A 10089-nucleotide genomic window follows, 5' to 3' on the forward strand; every position below is an offset into this window, starting at 1 on the left:
ATCCAACATGGCTGACTCTAGAGCCCACCTTCTAACACCAATGCTCTTTTATTATATGAACATGTCAGAGAGGAGAGGAGTAAGAATTCTATCTTGATCCAGCAGAGCTACACTAGATGAAAGCCCACCAAAATCAAGCTAGTTTTGTAAAACCGTGGGTACAAAACTGAGAAGATTCAATCTTATCCCATGTGGATAAAGACTCTGGGAAACTATAATCCACCAACCTGTCTGTTGGCAAGTGCAAGGCTAAATACATCACTGCTTAAGAAGGAAAAGATGGAAAAATGTAGAAGAAGAGAAAAGAAGTCCTTTATACTAACTGGGAAGAAGAATGCATTCAGGCTTTACTGCATCATCCAAAAGAAAAAAAGTGTAAACATATTTGGCATCTTCAATAGGATTCAAGAAAACACGGGTTTTATAAAACAGAGAGAGCTATAAGATCAGAACAGGTTGAGATAAGAAGAAAATGGTAGAAGTTCGAAGAGAGTGAGATGAAAATATGATGGAATAAAGATTGCAGAGAAATTAAAATGCAGTATCAGAATTAAATTTTTCTTTGGAGATTTGGTAGTTAAAAGCCGTGCTGACACTGTAAGTCGAATCCCTAAGATGAAAGAGAAATTTTTATTCTCCACAATATAAAGGACATGTATAAAAGTTTTTAAAATGTGAGACAACCATAGATAGGGTAGAGAATGGAGTTTGAACCTAAAAACAATGCGAGTTCCTGAATACAAACATTTCTTGAATGGGAGGAAATCAGAACATTTGAAATAGAAATAGTATCTAACATAAAATTCAAGAAATCATTCTTAAAAACAAATAGAAGAAATAAGGATAGGGAGAGAGAAAGAGGGAGAAAAGTGTATACCTTGATATTGGCAAATTTCTTGTAATATAAGCACAAAGGAAATAATTCTGTAATTATTCAGATGGGGAGAAAAGCTTTCCTCAAATCAGATGGGTGACGTGAACTGACTTCAGATATTTTTTCCTCTGTAATACCAAATGCCTGAAGACAATGGGACCATATCCACAGAGCACTGAAAAAAAAAAAAGTCTGTAAATCAAAATATTATCCTAGTATATTACTTTTATAGTGCCACCAAACAACTTCCCACAAACTTAGCAAATTAAAACTACGCATTTATTATCTCACAGTTTCTATGGCCCAGGACTCTGGGTGTTGATCAAGTGGGTCTTCTGCTGAGGATCATGATGTACACCTATTACTTATGTAGTGATCCATGGACTGAAGATCTAGCAGCTAAATGTATACTTTATGCAGTTCTTCATAGTTAACATACTGTGGTAACTAAATCTGAACTAAGTCGTTCGGGGACTTATTTTATTTAGTTAAACTATTGCAACTGAAATTCTTGCATATCCGGACCATACAAAGCAAAGACTGTCTATATCTGTAAAAGGAATGGGATTTGAATGGTAAAACTGTAATTTTTAAAATTCTTTCTATTTTTTGGCGTTTTTAAAATGAATGTTAAGGACTGTATATTACTTTTTAAACAAAAGAAAATAAATTTCATGTTAAAAGTGGGTTTAAAAATACAAAAAAATGCACCAATTCTTGACGGTAGTGAAGATAATGGAATTATAGGTGATTTTTGTATTTTAATATTTAAATTTCAACATGGAGCATACATTATGTATATCATCTTGAAGCAATTTTTAAAGAAAGCTTACTTCTGTAAACTTTTTCTACATTTATGTACGGTATAATTTAGTCAATAAACACGAATTGAGATCTACCATATACCAGCAACATGCTAGGGACTATGTATACCTAAGTGAATAAAGCATATTTTCCACCGTACTACGTCAGGGGAGAGACAGACATTTAAACAGGTGAATTTTAAAATGGCTTAGTAGTTATTTTTAGATACTGCAGCACAAAGGACAGAGCAATAAATATAAAAATCAGACGTTTCCCAATGTGAACTGATTGACTGAAAATGAAAGGTGTCCAATAACTCAGCTTTTTTAGTTTTTGCTTATATTGTTATTCCTTTTTCAATGCTGAAGTTTCTGTAAAGAAAAAGAATTTGAGATAAAATGTATAAAATTCTGTGGTTAAAGCATAAGAAATATGTTACCTGCTATCTTTGCACATCTATAGTGAGTTTTTTAAGAGTAATCAAAAAGCCAGTGGAGTTATTTTATGATGCTTCTTTATGAATATGCCTAAAGAAACACACATGCAAACTCTGTTTGCATTATTGGGGACATATGAAATGAAGTTTGTTCTGATTCTTTTTGTTTGTTTGTTTGTTTTCTTCTTTGGAAACAGGGATTTTTACTGAGCCACCCAGGTGAGCAGTTTCAAAAATTCTAATCGAATCCCAACTGTACTCATTTTCAGTTTAGTACTTAAGGGGCTAGTATGTTGAAAAGACCATAGGGAAAGCATTATGTTATATTTTTGATGCCCTCAGAAACACCTCTGTTTTCCTGTTTCCTAGTCGCCACATCCTACAAGACCACTCAGAGGAAACGTAGCTGGTGTGTGGAGGAATATTCCTTCATTAATTTATTCTTCAAAATCATTTTTGATTATATCTGTTTTGTGCCAAATACCACATTAAGCCCTGAGTACACAGCATTAAACATAATGGTCTAGCCTTCCATACAAAGCTTAGGAAGAAGTAGCCTAAAGCATGATGCACTTAGCTAAATTCACAGGACCTAACTCCATTCTGAATACTTTTTCACGGCTTCAAAGGCCTCCGGGAAGTTTTTATCTCCATGCGTCCACCCCATCCAACCTCAAGCTGGTATTTAGTTATAATTGCAATTCCTTTTTTGTTCTTTCCAAAGGGAACCATCTTTACTGACAGCATGTAGGTAGTAACCAAACCATGACAATTACATCCTTAGAGATTTTGATCTAAGATAATGATAACCATATCGTCTCAATGTGAACAAATAATGCTGCCCTCACGGGTAAAGGTGTACAGAAAAAAGTTCAGAAAGTGGGGGAGGGAGGAAGTGGGACAGAGTAAGGTAGGCTAGGGGGTGGGGAGCAAAAAGGAAGAGGGTTGAGAATAGAATAATAATAAAAAGCAATTTAGATTCATTATGAAAAACTTTTTCAAAGCTACTTTTTTAGGGAGTCTATAAAAGTTAATTATATGAAAAAACACTATAGCAAAGGGTTTAAAAATTCCTAGATATGAGGCTGGATATAGTTCATACCAGCATGTTTCTTTCCTCTTAGTTTCACATGACAAAAATGGAAAGAGGTACACAGGCCTCTTAGGAACTGAGGGTTTGATATCCTGGATTTGATCCAGAAGATCCTGAGACTGGGGGGATGGGACCTAGAATGCTCACTTCCCTAATGGGAAGAATTGCTAGTATTCTAGTATTCTCACCCTTCATATATTCTGACTGTTCTAATATGGGACCTAATCTTTTCCACATCTCTGTCTAGGATTCAGAGGTTATAGATTGACAAGTCTGTAGGTTTAGAAGCTTTGTGAAGTACATGCTGGCAAAACAATATTATCTTCTCTCGGGAAGTGAATGAGTGAATAAATGAGGTTCTGTAAAGGTTTGGATAAATCCCTGATGAATAGATTCAGAACTAGTGTTCAAGAGAAGGTTAAGAGTGTTGGAGGTGTAGTCTTTTGAGGGAAATGGAATGTCAGGAAGCCTGACTCTAAAATAGTGATACCTTTAAGTGACAGAATACAGGGCTTGATACACACTTTGGCACTTTTTATATTCCTATAACCAAAGGATTAGTAACTGTCTACCTCTTCCAGGTTTTGTCAACTGTATAAGACAAAGCATTTATCAAGCCCTTGATATCCACAGATGAAAAAAGTACGTTAGGGATATAAATTCTATTCCCATGGTATCCCTGAAGAGATCTGATACATTTTATCTAATTTTCCTCTCATCACCTGTTTATTTCAAATCAGAATTCTTGCTTATTAATACTATTTTGGAACACTTTTTTAAATATATTCCACTGGAAAACCTCACTAGCCTGACAAGATCTTTAAACATTACCGTGGCACGAGGGTCACAGCTAAGTTACTTTGTCTTATTACGTCAGTGGTTTTGCTCAGAGGATTTTTTTATAATAATTTAAAACTGGTGGGAAGTACTTACCAATATGTATTTTGCATTTGGTTAACTCTTTGAGGCATTATTCTTGGGACATATTTCTTTTAAAAAGCTGTGAGTTCCTTATAACCTTAATGTGCCCTATAACTGCTTTTTAAAATTCTTTATTTTTTAAAATTAAAATGTCTACATAGTTTAAAACTGAAAAAGCATAAAAAGCAAAAAACTGAGTAATCCATAGCGAGCTTCCTCATTCATTGTACGACTGCACGGTATTCCACTGATGGATGTCATTTAGCCAGTCTATTGATTGTCACCTGGGATGTTTCTAATTTGTTGCTAACAAAAATGCATCAATGAATAGTTTTGAACAAATGTCACTTCACATGTACACAAGTATAACTGAGGAAAGTTTTAGAACTGAAATTCCTAGGTCAAAGAATGTGTTTATTTGTAATTTTGATAGATATTACCCAAATGCTATCTGTAAATCTGTTGCCATTTTATATTTCCGTAAGCTAGTGTCTACTTTCCACAACTTTACCATCACAGTGTTATTTAACAATCTGATCTTTCCCAATCTGATAGACTTCTCAGAATATCTTTAATTAGCTTTCTTTTATTTTGAATTATGTTGGATATATGTCCATATGTAAGAGACGCTTTTTTCTGCAAACTGTTTAGTACTTGGCCCATTTTTTCTATTGGATCGTTGGTCTCTTTCTTCTTGATCTATAGGCACTTTCACATATTAGGGAAATACGAAATACAATTGTCATCTCTAATTTATCATTTACCTTTAATTTGATTTTGGTTTTTACTATGCAGATTTTTTGAAATGAAGTTGAATTTATTGGTCCTCTTTTTATGGCGTCTTAGTTTTGTGCCATGGTTACTAGACCTTTCCTCCTCCGAGATTATACAACAATTACTCCAGGTTCATCGATGTTGTGGCAGATGACAGGATTTCCTTCTTCTTTCAGGCTGCATAATATTCTATTGTATTTATTTACCACATCTTCTGTATCCCTTTGTCTGTTGACAGACACTTAGGTTGTTTCTCTACCTCGGCTATAGTGAATAATAATTCAGTTACCTGGTAGAACAGATATCTCAAGATGATTATTTCATTTCCTTTGGATAAATACCCAGAAATGGGATTGCTGGATCATTTCACAGTTCTATTTTTAGTTTCTTGAGGACCCTCCATACTGTTTTCCATAGTGACTATGCCAATTTACCTTTCTACCAACAGTGCACAAGGGTTCCCTTCTCTCCACATTCACACCAGCATTTATCTCCTCTTTTTGATAGTAAACATCCTAACAGGTGTGAGGTGATATCTCGTCGTTGTTTTGATTTGCATTTTGCATTTCCCCGATGATTAGTGAAGATGAGATTTCTTGTATATTTTGGATATTAACCCCTATCAGATATGTGGTTTGCAAATGTTTTCCTCTTCTGTAGACTGCCTTTTCATTTCATTGATGGACTACCTGTTGTTTTGGTGTTGTCTCCTTCTACCTACTAAAGAACTTTGCTCCACCTTTTTCTCATGTTCCTGCAGCACTTCCCTCACTACTAGTCTACTTACCTCAACATAGAAACACGCCCCAGGTCTTCTGTCTTAAAAAATTAAGACTCTCTGAAATCCACACACTCTTATGGTTTGACAATTCACCTTCATCATAACCTGCTCGATTAAAAGAATGGTCTACTATCTCCAATGTAGTACTGCCCCTTTAATCCTCATCATTCTATAATCTGACTTCTGACCAACCTTCCCCTGAGGTTATTTTTACCCATTTCAGTAACCTCCACATTAACCAAGACAAGGAACATTATCTCATCCTTATCTTAACCTGTTCACTTCATCTGACTTTGTTGATCAAGATTTCTTTCTAAAACACTCTCTTCTCTTGGATTTTATACCTTTCTGCTGGTTTCAAAAGAGACTGCTCAAGCTAGGTCTTCTCAATATCCTCTCTAGGCTCTGATTCCTCTCTGTATCCTCAAATGACAAATGTTTACTTTCCCCTTTAGATTACTTTCTATGATTGTCATATAAGTTATTAGTTGCATGATTAGTGATTTGCTGCCTATGTCCTCTATTAGGATGTGAACAGGGATTGTATTGGGCCCTTGCTGAGCTCTTCAACCTTACCTCCACCTCATTCCCTTTGCTCCAGATCAAGTTCAAGTTTAGTGTGAGCTTCTTCTCCATTAGTTTGAATCCTCTTTGATCCTATTTAATATGTGGCTTTTTCTCATCCTTCAGGTCTTAGCTTAAATGCTACCTCTCAGAGAGGTGTTCCGTAACCCTACTAAGATGATCTGCCTTATTATTCCTTGTTTAACACCTTCTTTATTTCCTTCTAGAACATATCAAAATTTGTGATTATTTTACGTATTTCACCAGTTTACTGATTTAATTTATTTCTTCTCCACTAGAGTATTAACTTTTCAAGGACAGTTTTTGTTCCTATAGTATTAGCTCCTAGTATGTGTCTGGCATACATTAGCTGATTAATAAACATGTGTTGATGGAAGGAAGAGAGGAAGGAAGGAAAGAAGAAAGGAAAGGAGAGAGGGAGGGGGCAAGAAGGAAGGTCAGTTATACTGGTTCACCGTCATTTCCCCAGCACCTAGCACAGGGACTTTCACATTATTAGTGTTTGATAAATATTTGTTTAGGAAATTAACCACCCCAGAATTTTATCCTCAGTCCTCTGCTCTCCTTGGTCTACACAACCCATACAGATTCGTGGGTAACTTCACCTACACTATTATTTCAAATACCATTGATATGCTAATGACTGCCAAATCCAAATCTGAGGCCACTACTCTCTAGTTCAAGAACCACATATTTAGCAGCCTGGATATCACAGGGAGGGCCCTTAAACTCAGCATGCCCAACATTAAACATATTGCCTTCCTTTCCTCTCAAAACTAATTCTCTTCCTGTATTCTCTACCTTAATCAATGAGACCATCATCTGCTCAGGTACCTTGTGGTTGTCTAGATTGCTCCTCTTCTTTCACGGCTTCTGCATATAATCAATCAAGTCCTGTATGTTCAAATTCCTTACCATCTCTCAGCCCCTCCTTTCCTCTCTAGCCCATGCAAGTAATCTAAAATGTCCATGATAACCCCTCACTAGCATTATTGCCATGGATAGTCCCAAAATTCAAATCTGGTCCTATCACTTTTCTTAAACTCTTCAGGATCCCCATGTTTCCCGACCCTCTATTCATATAATGCTTGTAGAAGAAATTTTTAACTTCTAAATTTAGTAGCCTGGCCCTTTCACCATCTGGCTCCTACCTACCTATACTACGTGTACCCCACACTCCAGTCATAAGGAATGATTTTTTATTGCTTTCACCCATGCCTCATTTCTGCTTAGAGAAGTCTTTCAATATCCTTGATTCCAACTCATCCATTAAAACCCAACTTAAGCGTTATCTCTTCTTGAAAGCCTTTCCTCATTATGCTGTGCTGATATCTGTTTTATTTCTTCTGTACATTCTTCTATCATGATGCTTGCCACACTGAACTATAATTGTGCATTTACTTACCTTGCCTTCTACCATCACAAGTTAGCAGGCGTTGGTTGGATGAATGAATGACTGCAGGAAGGTTTATTCTTCAAGAAGTTATATAACAAGTAGAAATTGTGGTTAGAGCCAAAGTTGGAGGAAGATTAACATCTAGATACCAAAAAAACCTGACTTACTAGTACAGATTAAACCAAAACCAGGGGATGGGGCCTAAGACACAAGGGGTTTTGTGAGCAAGAGTTAAAACCCAAATATTTAGAAACCAAATAACAGGTACCGGTAGAAATTGATGCAAAATAGCCCTTATCAGGCTTAGGCTACTCTGAGGCCAGGTTTGGGTTTGACAAGGACACACTTTCTCAGACAAAGTTTGCCTGCTGCACAACCAACAAAACCAAAATCTTTAGCTTGGCATGTATTTTGTACCAGAATATTCCTTTTGAATAAATAGTAGAATGCATAAATGTATTTTATGTGAACATAGTAATGTTCACAGAACACTATTACCAGATACCACGTATCACTTTTTTTTTTTTACTTTGACTTTCTGATATAAACCCCTCAGGATTCAGTGTAGATTATGAGATCCCCAACGATTTTAATGTTTTTAGATCTTAAGTCTGAGTGGAGATTACAGAGAAGATAGCCTCTCTTAGCATTCCAGTTGCATAAACTGAGGCCAATTATTATGTATAATGAAGTCTCTTTGAAGGAAAAATTCATTTGGGTAAAGAGGGAAGGTAGATAATTTGAGTGGTTACTGTGTGTTATGTATTTACATGCATTATTATAATTATCAGAATAACCAAGTAAAATGGATATTCTTACTTTAATTTTACTGATAGAGGAATAGTGTCTCAGAGAAGTTAAGTAGTTTGACCAAAGTGACAAAGCAAACAAGTGAGAGATTCAACATTCAGTTCGAATTATTCTGGTTTCAGAGTCTGACACGGCATCCAGGTTTTTTGTTGCTATCTGTATCTTCATTAGTGTTGTTTTTATCATCATTCGAAAGAAGAAATATTTGTATTTGCGTTATCTGTTTGACCCTCTGGTGTGGTGTAAATGTATGGAAAATGAAATGGCCACTTGTGAAAAGAAACTTGAATACTAGTCCTATTATCTTCACTAATCATTAAATAGCTATCTGTGTAAAACCAAACTAGAGGCATCTTTTCAATCAGTAGGTCCAGTTTTATCACTTAGATTTCATCTATAAAGAGTAATCATTTTTAATATATCTTCTAAGTAGAATTTAACTGTGTTTTCATGGTACTGTGACAGTTTATATTGGATTTGAAACATGGGTTCTGAATCTAGGAACTTAAATCTGCATTAGGTATAATATAAAAGAGAATAAAGAAATAGTAATTTATAACAAATAAGCTTCATTGAGAATTGAATGTGATGCTATTTCAGGAAATGTTATTAGGCTTTTTTATTTATGAAAATTTGTTAGGCCGTTGTGATTTAAAAATTGCAGTGGTGGAATTTGTATATCCATTTTTTTTTTTTAAGAAACTGTATTATCCTTTGGGCCAAATTATTCTTTCCAGATTTCTATCCAGTTAGCCATAATATTTGAAAGTGTGATAAACTAGCTATCAAAGTCCTGGCCAAAAGTACCAAATGTGAGAATAACATTTTCTCCTTAGTCTTGCCCTGACGGACCTCTTGTGAATAACTGACCATGGCTAGAAAAATGATATCACCAAATCAGAATGTTTTCTTTCATTCAGTCATGGTATTATATTCAGTGTAGCAGGAAATAGTTTTGCATGACAGTACACATGTAAATGTCATTGCATATGTCGTTTATGGTGTGCAGGGTTGTTATGCAAGATTCACAGTGATCACTGGGGAAAATTGTCTCTGATACACTAAATAAAACGGGCTTAGTAAAAATTGCTAGCAATTTTTTTCTAGACATATAATGACATGGTAAGAGCACAAAACAAAACTACCAGCAACAAACCATTTCTCAAGCTGTAATATCTACAGGACAAGTGATCTAAATTGCTGAAACAAGGGGAGTTCATCACTGCACTGCAAAAGAACTTGAAATATAACCTAAAGGCAAGTGAAGTACTGATTCCAAGCTTTGAAATAACAGCAACAAATTTACCTACAGACAGAAGATGCATGGAAGCAGTAAACGAATTATACAAGTCTTACACATGCAATCTGATTATTCTGACCAAAGTGTTAATTGGATCCTAACTGCCAGATCTGATATCTGTGGTCTTGTAGTGGGAAACCTTTCAAAGTGATGAACTGTAATTCACTGAGCTGCTTGAAGCACTTGTAATTTACTGCATGTCATGCTATGAAGAGGCTGACCTAATGGACTTTACATTACCTATAACGCTAGAAACCTTTCAACAAGACTAGTTGGTAAAAAGTAATCGTGGAAGTCTATTGAGACAGGATGAGC

The 10089-nt window shown here is 35.5% G+C and overlaps 1 protein-coding gene across 12 annotated transcripts in view; it reads left to right on the forward strand.

Annotated features, from left to right (window-relative positions):
- Window positions 1–10089, forward strand: part of FOXP2 (forkhead box P2) — a 540259-nt gene that overhangs the window by 450833 nt on the left and 79337 nt on the right. Inside the window, exon 2 of one of the 12 annotated variants that reach the window (XM_082400039.1) lies at window positions 2312–2333. The exons of the other annotated variants lie outside the window; for them this stretch is intronic. The gene's annotated coding sequence lies outside the window, so the exon portion shown is untranslated. The remainder of the gene's footprint in view (window positions 1–2311; window positions 2334–10089) is intronic. 12 annotated transcript variants of the gene reach the window in all.

The sequence above is a fragment of the Balaenoptera borealis genome (assembly GCF_965194805.1).
Source record: "Balaenoptera borealis genome assembly, chromosome: 7".
Classification (NCBI taxonomy): Eukaryota; Metazoa; Chordata; class Mammalia; order Artiodactyla; family Balaenopteridae; genus Balaenoptera; species Balaenoptera borealis.